Here is a 16,975-nt window from a genome sequence, read left to right as displayed (position 1 = left end):
CTTTTATTTCTCTTTCTGGTCTGATTTCTGTGGTCATAACTTCCAAAATTATGTTGCATAGGACTGGAGAGAGTGGACATCCTTTTCTTGTTCCTGACCTCAGGGGGAATGCTCTCAGTTTTTGCCCATTGAGTATGATGTTGGCTTCAGGATTCCCGTATATGGCCTTTATTATGTTGAGGTATGCTCCCTCTATTCCCATTTTGCTGAGAGTTTTCATCATAAATGGGTGTTGTACCTTATCAAATGCTTTTTCTGCATCTATTGATATGATCATGTGATTTTTGTCTTTCATTTTGTTGATGTGGTGTATTACATTTATTGATTTGCGAATATTAAACCATCCTTGTATCCCTGAGATGAATCCCACTTGATCGTGGTGTATGATCTTTTTGATGTATTGCTGGATCCTGTTTGCCAATATTTTATTGAGGATTTTAGCATCTATGTTTATCAGTGATATTGGCCTGTAATTTTCTTTCTTTGTTGTTTCTTGATATGGTTTTGGAAATAGGGTAATACTGGCTTCATAGAATGACTTTGGTGTCTTCCCACTTCTTGGATTTTTTCGAATAGTCTGAGGAGGATAGGGGTTAGTTCTTTCCTAAATGTTTTGTAGAATTCAGCTGTGAAGCCATCCGGCCCAGGGCTTTTGTGTGCCGGGAGTTTTTTGATTACTGCTTCAACTTCACTAGCTGTTATTGGTCTCTCGGGGTTTCTACTTTTTCTTGATTCAGTTTTGGAAGATTATATGTTTCCAGGAATTTGTCTGTTTCCTCTAGGTTGTCAAATTTCTTGCCATACAGTTGTTCATAATAATTTCTTACAATCCTTTGTATTTCTGTGGTATCAGTTGTGATTTCTCCTCTTTCATTTCTGGTTTTATTTATTTGGGTCCTCTCTCTTTTTTTCTTGTTGAGCCTGGTTAAAAGTTTGTCTATTTTGTTTATCTTTTCAAAGAACCAGCTCCTACTTTTGTTGATCATTTGAATTGTTAGTTTAGTCTCTATGTCATTTAATTGTGCTCTGATCTTGATGATTTCTTTCCTTCTACTTGCTCTGGGCTTTGCTTGTTGTTCTTCTTCTAGTTATTATAGCTGTAAGGTTAAGTTTTTTATTTGAGATTCTTCTAGTTTTTTTAAGGAGGGCTCTATTGCTATGAATTTCCTCTCAGGTCTGCTTTTGCTGTATCCCATAGGTTTTGGGTTGTTGTATGTTTATTTCCATTTGATTCCAGAAACTTTTTGATTTGTTCCTTGATGTCATTGTTAACCCATTCGTTATTTAATAATATTTCATTCATTCTCCATGAATTTGAATGTTTTTAAATTTTTTCCTTGAGGTTAGTTTCCAGTTTCAAGCCATTGTGATATGAGAAGATGCTTGATATAATTTCAATTTTCTTGAATTTGTTGAGGCTTATTTTGTGTCCTACCATGTGGTCTATCTTTGAAAATGTTCCATGTGCATTTGAAAAGAATATATATTTTGTTTCGTTCGTGTGAAAGTTTCTGTATATATCAATACAGTTCATTTTATCTAGAGTGTTGTTCAATGCATCACTATCCTTGGTGTTTATTTCCTTGGAAGATTTGTCCATTTTAAGAATTGGGTATTAAAGTTTCCTACTATGAGTATGTTGCTGTTGATATCCTTCTTGAAGTCCTCCAAGATTTTCCTTATATATTTGGATCCTCCTATGTTGGGTGCATATATGTTTACAAGGGTTATATCTTCTTGATGGATTTCCCTTAAGTGTCATAAAATGTCTTTCCGTGTCACTTTTTATGGCTTTTGTTGTGAAATCTGTTTTGTCTGATATAAATATTGTTACTCCAGCTGCTTTTTCATGTCCATTTGCTTGAAATATTTTTTTCAGTCTTTTTTCATTTTGTTGCAAAGTTTGGAAATTTATTTCTATGTTGTCCTCCAGCTCACTGATACAGTTCTCTACTTCCTCTAACCTGCTTTTGATCCCTTCAATATCATTAAAATGTCCATACTACCGAAAGCAATTTATAGATTCAATGCAATCCCTATTAAAATACCAGCAACATATTTCACAGACCTAGAACAAATACTCCAAAAATTTATATGGAACCAAAAAAAGAGCCCGAATAGCCACAGCAATTTTGAGGAAGAAGAACACAGTAGGAGGAATCACAATACCTGATATCAAACTATACTACAAGGCCACGGTAATCAAAACAGTCTGGTACTGGCATAAGAACAGACTTATAGATCCATGGAACAGAATAGAGAGCCCAGAAATAAACCCAGGTCTATATGGTCAACTAATATTTGACAAAGGGTGAAGGAACATCAAATGCAGTGAAAAGAGCCTCTTCAGCAAATGGTGCTGGGAGAACAGGACAGGGATATGCAAAAAAATGAAACTAGACCACCAACTTACATCATACACCAGAATAAACTCAAAATGGATCAAAGACTTAAATATAAGCAGTGACACCATAAAGGTCCTAGAGGAAAATATAGGCAGGAAATTTTCAGATATCCCACGTAGCAACATTTTCACTGATATATCTCCTAAGGCAAGGGAAATAAAGGAAAGAATAAACAAATGGGACTACATCAAACTAAAAAGTTTCTGCTCAGCTAAAGAAAACATCAGCAAGATGAAAAGGGACCAACCATATGGGAAAATATATTTGCCAATGAAATCTCAGACAAGGGATTGTTCTCCAAAATATATAAAGAACTTATACGACTCAACACCAAGAAGACAGACAACCAATTAAAAAATGGGCAAAGGACCTAAACAAACACTTCTCTAAAGAGGACATACAGAGGGTCCCTAGACATATGAAAGAATGCTCAACATCACTAGCCATCAGAGAGATGCAAATAAAAACCACAATGAGATACCACTTTACACCTGTTAGAATGGCCATCGTCAACAAATTAACAAACAACAAGTGCTGGTGAGGATGTGGAGAGACATGAACCCTAGTGCACTGTTGGTGGAAATGCAGACTGGTGCAGCGACTGTGGAAAACAGTATGGAATTACCTCAGAAAACTAAAAATGGAACTGTCTTTTGATCCAGTGATTTCACTGCTAGGATTATACCCGAAGAATCCTGAAACCCCAATTCAAAAGAACTTATGCACCCCTGTGTTAATAGCAGTGCTCTTTACAATAGCTAAGTGCTGGAAACAGTCTAAGTGCCCATCTGTAGGTGAGTGGATTAAAAAACTGTGGTACATTTACACAATGGAATACTATTCAGCAGAAAGAAAGAAGGAACCCCTGCCATTTGCGACAACATGGATGGAACTAGAGAGAATTATGCTTAGCGAAATAAGCCAGGCAATGAAAGAAAAATACCTTATGCTCTCACCTATTACAGGAAACTAATGAACAACACAAACAAATGAGCAAAATTGAACCAGAGGTATATAAACAAGGAGTAGACTAACAGAAACAAAGGGAGAGGTGGGAGTGAGAGAAGGGGATAAGAAGGGGAAGGGTCTAGTCAAAGAACATGTATAAATGACTCACGGACATGAGCAACTGAGTGGGGACTGAATGTGGGAGAAGGGAGGGACAGGGTGCAGGGAAGCAAGAGGGGGGAAAAAGTGGGACAACTGTAATGAAAAAACAAACAAAAAAATTTCAGTGGAGTAAAAAAGAAAATACGAGGAACGGAAATGCCAGTTCAGTGAATCTTAGAAGGACGAGGATTTTCCTTCACACTGTATATTTTTCTCCCTATCTGATCCCTCCAGAGTTTGGCATTCTAAAGAAGTAAGTAATGACATAAGTTTCTTTGCCTAAAACTAATAAGATCAGTTGTTAATAGAGGTTTTTTTTGACCAAGACGTTGACCGGAATGTCATGCCTAAAGGAGACATGCTTGGGCTCTGGTTGTTACCAAAAAGCCCCGAGGAACTGGGAATAACTTTCGAAGGTATTAAAAGCCCATGAGATAAAAGACCTCGTACCATGGCTGGTTGTGCGGTCCACAGCCATCTTTCCAGGGAAGGAATGAAGGTTGTTTTCCTTAAAGATGGCTAGAAGGGACCTTAAGGCACAATGGAAAACCAGAAGGACTTGGAAAAGACAGGTATGTACAGGCAAGGCTGAATGCCAGGTATGTGGCTCAGCTTCTGTGCCCTGAAGAGCAGACTGAAGGTCACCCTAAATGTTCCCTGCATAAGTTCCAGCAAAGCAGAACTAAAGATCATAAGTAATCATTTGCTGCTCTTGTTGTGTTTATGCAAATGAACAGGATAAATTAAAAATGGATTTAATGCAGTCCCTTTAATAAGAAGGATGGTAATCTTAAGGAGAAAAATTGTGATTCAAGAAAAATCACGTCACTGAAGAAAGAAGATGGCCGCGGAGTAGGGACAGTGTTCTCAGCTTGCTACTGTTAAGGAGACAATCCAGGAGGAACAAAGGCGGGGAGGAATGACTGAGTGAGTGTGAATATCTGATAACGTGAACGGGGAGGAGATCGTGGGAGCAGTGTGGAGAGGGGTGGAGGGGTTTATCACAAACTGCAGGCTGAGTCATTCTGAGACTCCGTGCGTTTGCAGTATCAAGCCGGAGAGCTCACTAGCCGGGAGTGAATTTTTGTAGGGAGTTAGGGAGAGGATTTGGCCGAAAAAGCCAGAGGAGGGAGAGAACAGTGAACAATCAGGACTGGGAGAAACTGTGTGATCTGAGTCTAGAGAGAAACATCCTCAGCTGCAACCTCCGACCGAAAGCTCGGCATCCCGGGCGCCCCCAGCACTTGCGCTAGGGCCCTACAGAACAAAGGAGCAGTTTTGGGGCAAGGAGAACGGCAGCACAGAAAAGCTGCTGCGGAACTCCGGACCGGGGGAGAACTGTTCTTGAAATCAGTGCTCTTTAGTCGCGCTAGAATCCCACAGAACAAAAGGCCGGTCTGGGGCTAGGAGGGAAATAGGACGCGCAGGGTGTGTAAGTAGGGAAGAGAGCGGAGGTGGAGGTTCTGGAGGGGAGATGGTTTTAGGGCAAGGAGAAGGGGTCGCAGGGAAGGGCTGCTGCAGAGCTCCAGACTGGCAGAGAGCCCCAGGGTAGGAGAGTGCTGCGCTGACCAACCACACTAGAATCCTACAGAACAAAGGGACGGTGCTGTGGCGGGAAGAAAGATAGAGCGCGCAGGCCGATAGACAGGGAAGCCAGAGGAAGCGGTAGCTCGGAATAGAGAAAGTTTTGGGGCAAGGAGAAAAGCACACACAGGAAAGCCACTGCAAAGCTCCAGAAGAGGGGAGAGGCCCTGGGCAGGAAAGGGCCACTGGGCCCGGCACTTTGACCGACTGTGCCAGAGTCCTGCAGAACAAAAGGACGATCTTGAGACAGGGAGAGAGATAGGGTGCGCAGGCATATAGACAGGGAAGAGAGCAGAAGCTGTAGCCTGGGAATAGAGACACGACTGGAGGCAGAGCAGGGATTGCTGGCAGGCACAGGCTGGACCAACAGAGGGAAGGAGAATTTGGACAAGCCTGAGGAGGGCTGAGGGTGCCTCAGGAGGGGACAACTAAAGGCAGCTCACAGCAGAGCGGTGGTAGGCCCAGGAAAAAAAGACTAGCAACCCCAGAATCAAGCAGAACCCTCCCACAGCCAGCCAACCAACCAGAAAAGATTTGAAACTCATGGAATTTTGAATAAAAACAGACTCAGGAAGGAAGCAAGGAAAAACCAAAAAAGAAACAAACCAAAAATACCCAGAGACTGTGCATAAAAGTTGAATTGAGTTAAAATCCTCATTCTTTTATCTCTCACTCTCTCTCTAACTACCCCTACCGTCAGTCCTTTCTTATTCTCACTCCTTTTCTCCCCTCCCCTTCCCTCCCTTCTCTCCCCTTAGCATTCTCCCCTGCATTCTGTTCTCAGTTAATTTTATAATTTTAAGTTCTCTCCCTTTCTCACCCTCTCCTTTCTCTGCGCTACGCACCTTCAACTTTATTAAATTTCTTTATTTTGTCCGCCTTCAGTCTACATTCATTTTTCTTTCATCTCTTGTCCTTATTTTACTTCTCTCCCTATACATATTCCCTCTCTCTCCCTATTACACTTTATATTCTAATCTCTTAATATTCAAATTCTAATTCTAATCTATCCCCCTCTCCCTTTACTCTCCCATTCTTACCCCTTCTCTTTTTCTACCCCATCCCCCACTTCTTTCCCTACCTCTTGTATTTCTCTCCTTCATCCTATCTTTTGTCAACTCTTCAATTTCAATCCTCCCCTCCCTAATATCTCCTCTTCCTCCTGATTTCCTTCCCTCCTCTGAGCTCTTTTCCTCCCAAATCCTCTTGCTTTCCTATCTCCTATTCCTCTCTCTCTATATTCACCTTTTCTCTCTATCTTGCAACTTTATATCATGTTTTAATCTCCTAATTTTTTTATAATATATAATTTAAAAAAGAATTTTAATCCAGTCCCCTCTCTTCTACCTCCCCTTCTTCTTTCGTTCTCTCTCCTACCCTTCTCTTCTCTACTTTCTCTCTCTCTTTCCTCTCTCCCTTCCTGTCTTGCTATTTTCTACTCTGTATTTTTATCCTTAAAAAATTCTCTCTCAATCTATTTCCTACCTTCTAACCTCCCCAGCCCTCTCTTTCAATTTCTGGCTGTCTGTCTACCTGGATGTCTGTTGTGTCTACCCTACTTCCCACACTAATCATATAGTATATACCGATTATATAATCCTAATACTATACACTTCCACTTTCTCACTCCACACTGTAACCCTCCCCTCCTTTTCAAACATACAGTGTAAGTGTTAATTGCTCTCTTACATAACCTTGATCCCAATAGCTAATATTAATACTCTATCAACTTCCAGCTCAAAAATTACCCTTCCTTCATTTAAAACAACTCTTTTCTGTTTCTCCTACGAAATAAGAGTCCCAGTATCTCCACAAGTATATTAACACGGGCTCTTTTGCAGCCTATAGTGGGATTGTATTTGGGGGAGACATTGGAGGGTGTGGGTTTCTTGCCTGGGTTGTGTAATTATGTTTTAGCAGCACCTTCACAAAAGATCTCAAGACAAGGTGGGCAGAGTGACCCTCAATCAACTAACCAGAGAAAAAGATCCACCAAAAAGTAGCTGAAATACAACCAAACAGATTAAAGAAATATCATCAAGGACAACACAGACGGAGATCCAGGAGGGCGGAGGAGTAAGTGGAAGCTACACTAACCCCCTCCCAGGACCAGCCAGTGCTGACTCAGCCCCAGTACAGCAGACAGACCATCCCCCTCCAAGTGGTGTCATACTAAGGGGAAATAAAAGCCCTGCCTACAGGAATTAAGTTGCCACACCCACGGTCCTTAAGCCTGACGGCTGATCACAGATTGAGTATAGTAACAACTAAAGAAGAGAGACAAAGGCAGTAGATCCCTGGAAGTCTCCAATAGGCTGCCTAGGGCCAGTCTGGTACATGATCTGGCACTACCAGAGGCAGATCCAGGAAGAACTGATCATTCTAAGAAGCACCAACAAACAAAAGGAATCACAAAAATGGGGAGACAGAGAAACAACCCCCCATCAAAAGGAAAGGTAGAATCCCCAGAAAGAGTGCTAAATGAAATAGAGGGGAGCAAAATATCAGATACAGAATTTAAAACATGGATTATGGAGAAGCTAAATGAGCTCAGCGGAAACTACAAAGAACTCCAGAAAAACTACAGTGAACTCCAGAAGAACTATAAGGAACTTACTGAGAATTATACCAGCATCAAAAAGGACATGGAAGCTATCAATAAGAGCCAGGAGGAAATGAAGAATACAATCTCTGAATTGAAGAACACAGTAGAAGGAATTAAAAGCAGGCTAGAGGAAGCAGAAGATCGGATCAGCGAGCTGGAGGACAACGTACACAAAAACTCCCAGACAATGCAACAAAATGAAAAAAGACTGAACAAGACTGAAGAGGTTCTAAGACAGCTGCAGGACAACATGAAACGTAACAATATCCGTATCATTGTAATTCCAGAAGGAGAAGAAGAAGAGCAAGGGATAGAAAACCTCTTTGAAAAACTAATGACAGAAAACTTCCCTCACATGAGGAGAGAAAGAGTCACGCAAATCCAGGAGGCACAGAGGGTCCCAATGAAGATGAACCCCAACAGGCCCACCTGAAGACACATCATAATTAAAATGGCAACATCCAAAGACAAAGAGAGAACCCTAAAAGATGCAAGAGAGAAACAACTAATAACATACAAGGGAGCTCCAATAAGGCTATCATCAGATTTCTCAGCAGAAACACTACAAGCAAGAAGGGAATGGCAGAAAATATTCGAAGCAATGAAAAACAAAGGCCTACAACCAAGAATACTCTACCCAGCAAGGCTCTCATTCAAAATGGAAGGCGAAATAAGGAGTTTCTCAGACAAAGGAAGACTAAAAGAATACATCTCCACCAAACCAGCAATGCAAGAGATGCTACAGGGTCTGCTCTAAGAAGATAAAGGAACAGAGAGAGACAGAGAAGAACACGAGTATAAAGGGGAAAAATGACAATGAATAACTACTTATCAATAATAACCTTAAACGTAAATGGATTAAACGCTCCAATTAAAAGACATAGGGTAGCTGAATGGATTAGAAAGAATGACCCACATATATGCTGTCTACAAGAGACCCACCTTAGAACAAAAGATCTACACAGACTGAAAGTAAAGGGATGGAAAAATGTATTTCAAGCAAATGGACATGAAAAAAAAGCCGGGGTAGCAATACTTATATCAGACAAAACAGATTTCACAGCAAAGTCCATAAAAAGAGACAAAGAAGGGCATTTCATAATACTTAAGGGAAAAATCCATCAAGAAGACATAACCCTTATAAATATATATGCACCCAACTTAGGAGCACCCAAATACGTAAGGAAAATTTTGAAAGACTCCAAGAAAGATATAGACAGCAACACACTCATCCTAGGGGACTTTAACACCCCATTGTCAACAATGGACAGATCTTCAGAGCAAAGAAACACCAAAGATATTGAGGCACTGAACAACACTTTAGATCAAATGGACTTAGTCGATATATATAGAAGTTTACACCCCAAAGAAGCAAAATATACATATTTCTCAAGTGCACATGGAACATTATCAAAGATAGACCACATGGTAGGACACAAAACAAGCCTCAATAAATTCAAGAAAGTTGAAATTATATCAAGCATCTTCTCAGATCACAATGCCTTAAAATTGGAAATCAACCTCAAGGAAAAAACTCAAAAACATTCAAACTCATGGAGAATGAATAACATGCTATTAAATAATGAATGGGTTAACAATGACATCAAGGAAGAAATCAAAAAGTTCCTGGAAACCAATGATAATGAACACACAACAACCCAAAACCTATGGGATACAGCGAAAGCAGTCTTAAGAGGAAAGTTCATAGCAATACAAGCCTACCTAAAAAAGCTAGAAGAATCTCTAATAAAAAATTTAACCCTACAGCTACAAGAACTAGAGGAAGAACAACAAGCAAAACCTAGATCAAGTAGAAGGAAGGAAATCATCAAGATCAGAGCACAATTAAATGACATAGAGTCTAAAGTAACAATTCAAAAGATCAACAAAAGTAGGAGCTGGTTCTTTGAAAAGATAAACAAAATTGACAAGCCTTTAGCCAGGCTCAACAAGAAAAAAAGAGAGCAGACCCAAATAAATAAAATCAGAAATGAAAGAGGAGAAATCACAACTGGTACCACAGAAATACAAAGAATTATAAGAAATTATTACGAACAACTGTATGGCAAGAAATTTGACAACCTAGAGGAAATGGAAAGATTCCTGGAAAACTGCAGTCTGCCCAAACTGAATCAAGAAGAAGCAGAAAGTCTGAATAGATCAATAACAGCTAGCGAAATTGAAGCAGTAATCAAAAAACTCCCAGCACACAAAAGCCCAGGACCGGATGGCTTCACAAGTGAATTCTACAAAACGTTTAGGAAAGAACTAACTCCTATCCTCGTCAGACTATTCCAAAAGATACAAGAAGAGGGAAGACTCCCAAACTCGTTCTATGAAGCCAGTATAACCCTAATTCGAAAACCAGGTCAAGACACAACAAAGAAAGAAAACTACAGACCAATATTGCTGATGAACATAGATGTTAAAATCCTCAACAAAATATTGGCAAACCGGATCCAGCAACACATTAGAAAGATCATACACCACGATCAAGTAGGATTCATCCCAGGGATGCAAGGATGGTTTAATATTCGCAAATCAATAAACGTGATACACCACATAAACAAAATGAAAGACAAAAACCACATGATCATATCAATAGATGCAGAAAAAGCATTTGATAAAAGTACAACACCCATTTATGATAAAAACTCTCAGCAAAATGGGAATAGGGGGAGCATACCTCAACATAATAAAGGCCATATATGAGAAACCTGAAGCCAACATCATACTCAATGGGCAAAAACTGAGAGCATTCCCCCTGAGATCAGGAACAAGACAAGGATGTCCACTCTCTCCACTCCTATTCAACATAGTCTTGGAAGTTCTAGCCACAGCAATCAGACAAGAAAGAGAAATAAAAGGCACCCAAATTGGAAAAGAGGAAGTAAAACTGTCATTATTTGCAGATGACATGATAGTGTACATAGAAAATCCTTTAGACTCCACAAAAAAACTACTCAATCTAATAAGTGAATTCGGCAAAATAGCAGGATACAAAGTCAATATCAAGAAATCGAAGGCATTTTTATACACCAACAATAAAAACTCAGAGATAGAAACTGAAAGAAAAATCCCATTTACCATAGCAACAAGAAAAATAAAATACCTAGGAATAAACTTAACCAAAGAGGTAAAAGACCTGTACACAGAAAACTACATAACACTGAAGAAAGAAATTAAAGAAGATACAAATAAATGGAAGCGTATACCATGCTCATGGATGGGAAGAATCAACATCATTAAAATGTCCATACTACCCAAAGCAATTTATAGATTCAATGCAATCCCTATTAAAATACCAGCAACATATTTCACAGACCTAGAACCAATACTTCAAAAATTTATATGGAACCAAAAAAGAGCCCGAATAGCCACAGCAATTTTAAGGCAGAACACAGTAGGAGGAATCACAATACCTGATATCAAATTATACTACAAGGCCACGGTAATCAAAACAGTCTGGTACTGGCATAAAAACAGACATATAGATCAATGGAACAGAATAGAGAGCCCAGAAATAAGCCCAGGTTCATATGGTCAACTAATATTTGACAAAGGGGGAAAGAACATCAAATGGAGTGAAAAGAGCCTCTTCAATAAATGGTGTTGGGAGAACTGGACAGGGACATGCAAAAAAATGAAACTAGACCACCAGCTCACACCATACACCAGAATAAACTCAAAATGGATCAAAGACTTAAATGTAAGCCATGATACCATAAAAGTCCTAGAGGAAAAAATAGGCAAGAAAATTTCAGATATCCCACGTAGCAACATTTTCACTGATATATCTCCTAAGGCAAGGGAAATAAAAGAAAGAATAAACAAATGGGACTACATCAAACTAAAAAGTTTCTGCTCAGCTAAAGAAAACATCAGCAAGATGCAAAGGAAAGCAACCATATGGGAAAATATATTCGCCAATGACATCTCAGACAAAGGATTGATCTCCAAAATATATAAAGAACTCATACGACTCAACACCAAGAAGACAGACAACCCAATTAAAAAATGGGCAAAGGACCTGAACAAACACTTCTCCAAAGAAGACATACAGAGGGCCCATAGACATATGAAAGTATGCTCAACATCACTAGCCATCAGAGAGATGCAAATTAAAACCACAATGAGATACCACCTCACACCAGTCAGAATGGCAATCATCAACAAATCAACAAACAACTTGTGCTGGAGAGGATGCGGAGAAACGGGAACCCTGGTGCATTGCTGGTGGGAATGCAGACTGGTGCAGCCACTGTGGAAAACAGTTTGGAATTTCCTTAAAAAACTAAAAATGGAACTGCCTTTTGAACCAGCAATTCCATTGCTAGGATTATATCCAAAAAATCCCGAAACACCAATTCAAAAGAACCTATGCACTCCAATGTTCATAGCAGCACTATTTACAATAGCCAAGTGCTGGAAACAACCTAAATGCCCATCTGTAGATGAGTGGATCAAAAAACTATGGTACATTTACACAATGGAATTCTATGTAGCAGAAAGAAAGAAGGAACTTCTACCATTTGCAACAACATGGATGGATCTAGAGAAAATTATGCTTAGTGAAATAAGCCAGGCAACAAAAGAAAAATACCTTATGCTGTCACCTATTACAGGAAACTAATGAACAACACAAACAAATGAGCAAAATTGAACCAGAGCTATGTAAACAAGAAGTAGACTAACAGTAACAAGGGGGGCGGGGGGGAGGAAAAGAAAGGTGTAAGGGGAAGGGTCAAGTAAAAAAAAAATATATATATATGAATGACCCACAGACAGGGGCAACTGAGTGGGGACTAAATGTGGAGGAAGGGAGGGACAGGGTGCAGGGAAACAAGAGGGCTAAAAAAGTGAGACAACTAGTGGAAAAACAAACAAAAAATTTTTTAGTGGGGGAAAAATGAAAATATGAAGAATGGAAATGCCAGTTCAGTGAATATTAGGACAAAGATTTTCCTTCACGTTGTATATTTTTCTCCCTATTTGATCCCTCCAGAGTTTGGCATTCTAAATAAGTAAGTAATGACATAAGTTTCTTTGCATAGAACTAATAAGACCAGTTGTCAACAGAGGTTCCTTTTTTTTTTTTTTTTTTTTTTGACCAAGTCTTTGACTGGAATGTCAAGCCTAAAGTAAGCATACTTGGGCTCAGATTGTTACCAAAAAGCCCTGAGGAACTGGGAATGACTTTCAAAGGTAATAAAAGCCCGTGAGATAAAAGGCCTGGTACCATGGTTGGTTGTGCGGTCCACAGCAATCTTTCCAGGGAAGGAACGAAAGTTGTTTTCCTGAAAGATGGCTAGAAGGGACCTTAAGGCACAAGGAAAAACCAGAAAGACTTGGAAAAAACAGGTGTGTACAGGCAAGGATGAATGCCAGATATGTGGCTCAGCTTCTGTGCCCTGAAGAACAGACTGAAGGTCACCCCAAATATTCCTTGGGTAAGTTCCAGCAAAGCAGAACTAAAGATCATAAGTGATCATTTGCTGCTCTTGTTATGTTTATGCAAACGAACAGGATAAATTAAAAATGGACTTAATGTAGTCCCTTTAAAGACAAGGAGGGTAACCTTAGGGAGAAAAATTATTATTCAAGGAAAATCACAATGATCAGTAGTAGAGTATAAAACAGGGCAACTAACCGTCTTAAAAGTTTCTTCTCATTTAAAATATGGTTTCACTTGAAAATTAAACCATATCTGTGATATCATCAAAGATATTCAAGTTACAGGCAAATAGAATTTCAAGTGCCTTGCAACTAGATGTCTTCCCAATAAGACAGTCTTACAGATTTAGAGACTTGTTTGTGGGTTATGTTACATAAATTAACACGTGTTTTTTGTTTTCAAAGGACATAAGCCTATGATCGCATTACCTGAGTGATTATCTGTACGCATAAGCCTCACTTAATCCTCTGTGCAGCGCTGCCTCCTGAGACTCAACGGTTTGGCTGAAGTAAATGGCTGGGTTGGTGAAGAATGGGGTGGTCTGTGGGCTTCACTTTAAAACGGGTTTCTCTTTTCTATCCTAATGGCTTGGACAGAAAAGGCCCAGAGGTCTGAGAGGGGGAAAACCTAAACTATTTACCTCAGCCCAAACTAAGTATAATGAGCAAAAGGGCTTTGGACAGGTGAGATGTGCCTAGCACACCTTCTTACAAAGAAGCCCTTTTTTTTTTTTTTCCTAATATGGAACATTGAAAAATTAATTCTTGCCTTTTGTCATCTAGTAGTTATGGATTGAATGATGTCTTTTAACCCTTTTCGCAAAATCTGTTGCCCCCAGAACACAACAAGGACACCAGCCTGTTAAACCAAGCACGCCGTTGACCGGAGACAGCCAACTGACCTGGAGTCTGCACGATCCTTCCCCATGTGGGAAGGCCACCCTCCCCTCCACACCCCCACTCTTATTAGGGTTTTCTGGACCCAAGGGTAGGTAGGACGATGACCATGTCCAGCTTGAAGCAGCTAGAGGAGCTTGAGACCTTAGCCCATTGTCCTTTACAAGATTACAAAGGGTCCTAATATTTGAGGGGGGGGGATAGTTAATTTTTACGAACCAGCGGTATGGACTTGGGGGGGATTGTTGGGGGGTGGTGCTGGGTGGAGGGGAGCAAGGGGGAGAAAATTGGAACTGTTGTAACAATATAATCAATAAAAAACATTAAAAAAACAAAAAGAAAAATCACAATGCTCAGTGGTAGACTATAAAGTAGTGTAACTAACCATCTTTAAAGTTTCTTTTCATTTAAAATTTGTTTTCATTTAAAAGTTAAACTATGTCTGTGGTATCATCAAAGATATTTGATTTACAGGCAAAAATGTCAAATGCCTTGCAACTAGATGTCTTTACAAGAAAACAGTCTTACAGATTTAAAGACTTGTTTGTGGGTTATGTTACATAAATTAACATGTGTTTTCTGTTTCCAAAGGGCATAGGCCTATGACGTCATTACCTGAGTGATTGTCTGTACTTATAGGCCTCACTTAATCCTGTCTTTGTCGCTTCCAACTGAGACTCAACGGTTTGGCTGAACTACGTTGTTGGGTTAGTGAAGTATGGGGTGGTCTGTGGGCTTCACTTTAAAACTGGTTTCTCTTTTCTATCCTAATGACTTGGACAGAAAGGGCCCAGAGGTCTGAGAGAGGGAAAAATTAAAATATTTCCCTCAGCCCAAACTAAGTATAATGGGCAAAAGGGTTTTGGACAGGTGAGATGTGCCTGGCACACTTTCCTCCAGAGAAGCCTCTTTCTTTTCCCTAATGTGGGACATTGAAAAATTAAAACCTGCCTGTTGTTATCTAGTGGTTATGGATTGGATGAGGCCTTTTAACCCTGTTGCCAAACCTGTTGCCCCCAGAATACAACAAGGATGCCAGCCTGTTAAACCAAGCACTCTGTGGTCCGGGGACAGTCAACTGACCTGGAGTCTGCACGATCCTTCCCCATGTGGGAAGGCCACCCACCCCTGCACACCCCCACTCTTATTAGGCATTTCTGGACACAAGGGTAGGTAGGACGACGACCATGTCCAGCTTGAAACAGCTAGAGGAGCTCATGACCTTTGCCCATTGTCCTTTATAAGATTATAAAGGTCTTAAGTCTGAGAGGTAGGGATTGTTATTTTTTATTGTTAAAATAATTAATTAATTAATTATTTTAAAAAGAAGAAGAATATATGAAAGGGTGAAGCCAGAGAACTTGTATGTATGACACATGGGCATGGACTTGGGGGGGGTGGGTGGATTGCTGCGGGAGGGGTGGTGCTGGGCTGAGGGGAGCAAAGGGGAAAAAATTGGAATTATTGTAACAATATAATCAATAAAATTAACTTTAAAAATAAATAAATAAAATCTTCTTAAAAAATAAAAAAGGGCGATTATGGAGTCCTCCCCAAAGACTCTAAATAATTTAGCAACCTAATTAGACTTAAGTTTTAAATAATTTATTTTGTTTCTTGTAAAATGTTCGGTCAAATGAGTTATATATGTTGCAGAAAGTCCAAGGAAGTCGTAGATGATCTGTGCAAGTTGAAAAAGAATTGTGTAGGGGAAAGGAAAGAAAAAATAAAGTGAGGAAAAGGGAAGGAAAAAGAAGGCATAAAGAAAGGAGATTGTGTATGGCATGGAAAGAAAGGACATACAAATGGGTAACTCAAGAATAGAGGTGAAAGTAAAACAGAAATAAGAAGAAAAAGTAGGCATATAAATCTTTAAAACATTGTAAATTTTAAACCTAAAAGCTGCATTCCCAGGAACAAGCTGGGCCAAGCTTGCCATCTCTCCTGCCTTCTCTAGCCTCTGTGAAAACTTTCAAGGTGTCTAGATGCAGTAATCACCAAAATAAAATTGTTTTTCTTTCTCTAGCTTCAAAGTAGGAACAGGGGGGTACTCTACACTCCCAACACCCTCCCAGGGAATAGCTGTTACTGTTTAACCCCTTAATTATAGAAATTGCTTGTCTCTGCTTTACATGCAAAAAGTCCTACATTTGTAACATCATCAAAAATGCTATCATTCCAGCAAAGGCCTGAGACTGGGTGTCTCCACAGTCTTATAGACTCAAAGTCTGGTTTGTAAGTTATTATGTAAATTAATCATTTTGTACAAGTTTACTCATTACAGGTTTATCTATCTACCTGACAAGCTCCTAGATCCATTCCAACCAGGGGATCATATCTTACTGAAGACCTGAAAGATTCAAAGACCTGAACAGCCACTGACTAAACAATAGACTGGTCCCTATGATGTCCTGCTGCAAACCCATATTAATCAGAAAATCCTAGCCCAACTCTCAGTCATGGAATCAGCCATACTGTGACTGGGGGAATGACAGAATGCCCTGGTCACCTGACAATGGCTGGCCCGCAACCCTGGATTCTTAATACTATGTGTCACCTCATTAAAATGGAACTCTAGTCAGCATTCTTGGGCTGACAATACAAAGGTATCTATGGGATACCTTTCCCATGAGCCTGAAACGCCAAATTGATTGGCTACAATTTGAACTCCATCAGCAATTTACGGACATTAAACAGCTTGCTAAACAAAAACTGTTTCAAACCCTAAGTGATAACCTCCAAGAGCTTCACCCTAAGAATTGATTTAAAGAACTAAATTTATGTATATGGATAATCGGAGCAGCTGGATGTTTATTGATCACTGCTATACTCTGTGTTCTCTGATGTATCTGCAAGTTATTTACCCATGATCGTATTAGAGAAAAGCAAGTAGCAAGCTTCATAGGCCATTCTACCATAA

Source organism: Furipterus horrens, unplaced genomic scaffold (genome assembly GCF_987537825.1).
Source record: "Furipterus horrens unplaced genomic scaffold, mFurHor1.1.pri manual_scaffold_17, whole genome shotgun sequence".
In the NCBI taxonomy this organism is placed as follows: domain Eukaryota; kingdom Metazoa; phylum Chordata; class Mammalia; order Chiroptera; family Furipteridae; genus Furipterus; species Furipterus horrens.
Note: the sequence above shows the minus strand (reverse complement) of the source record.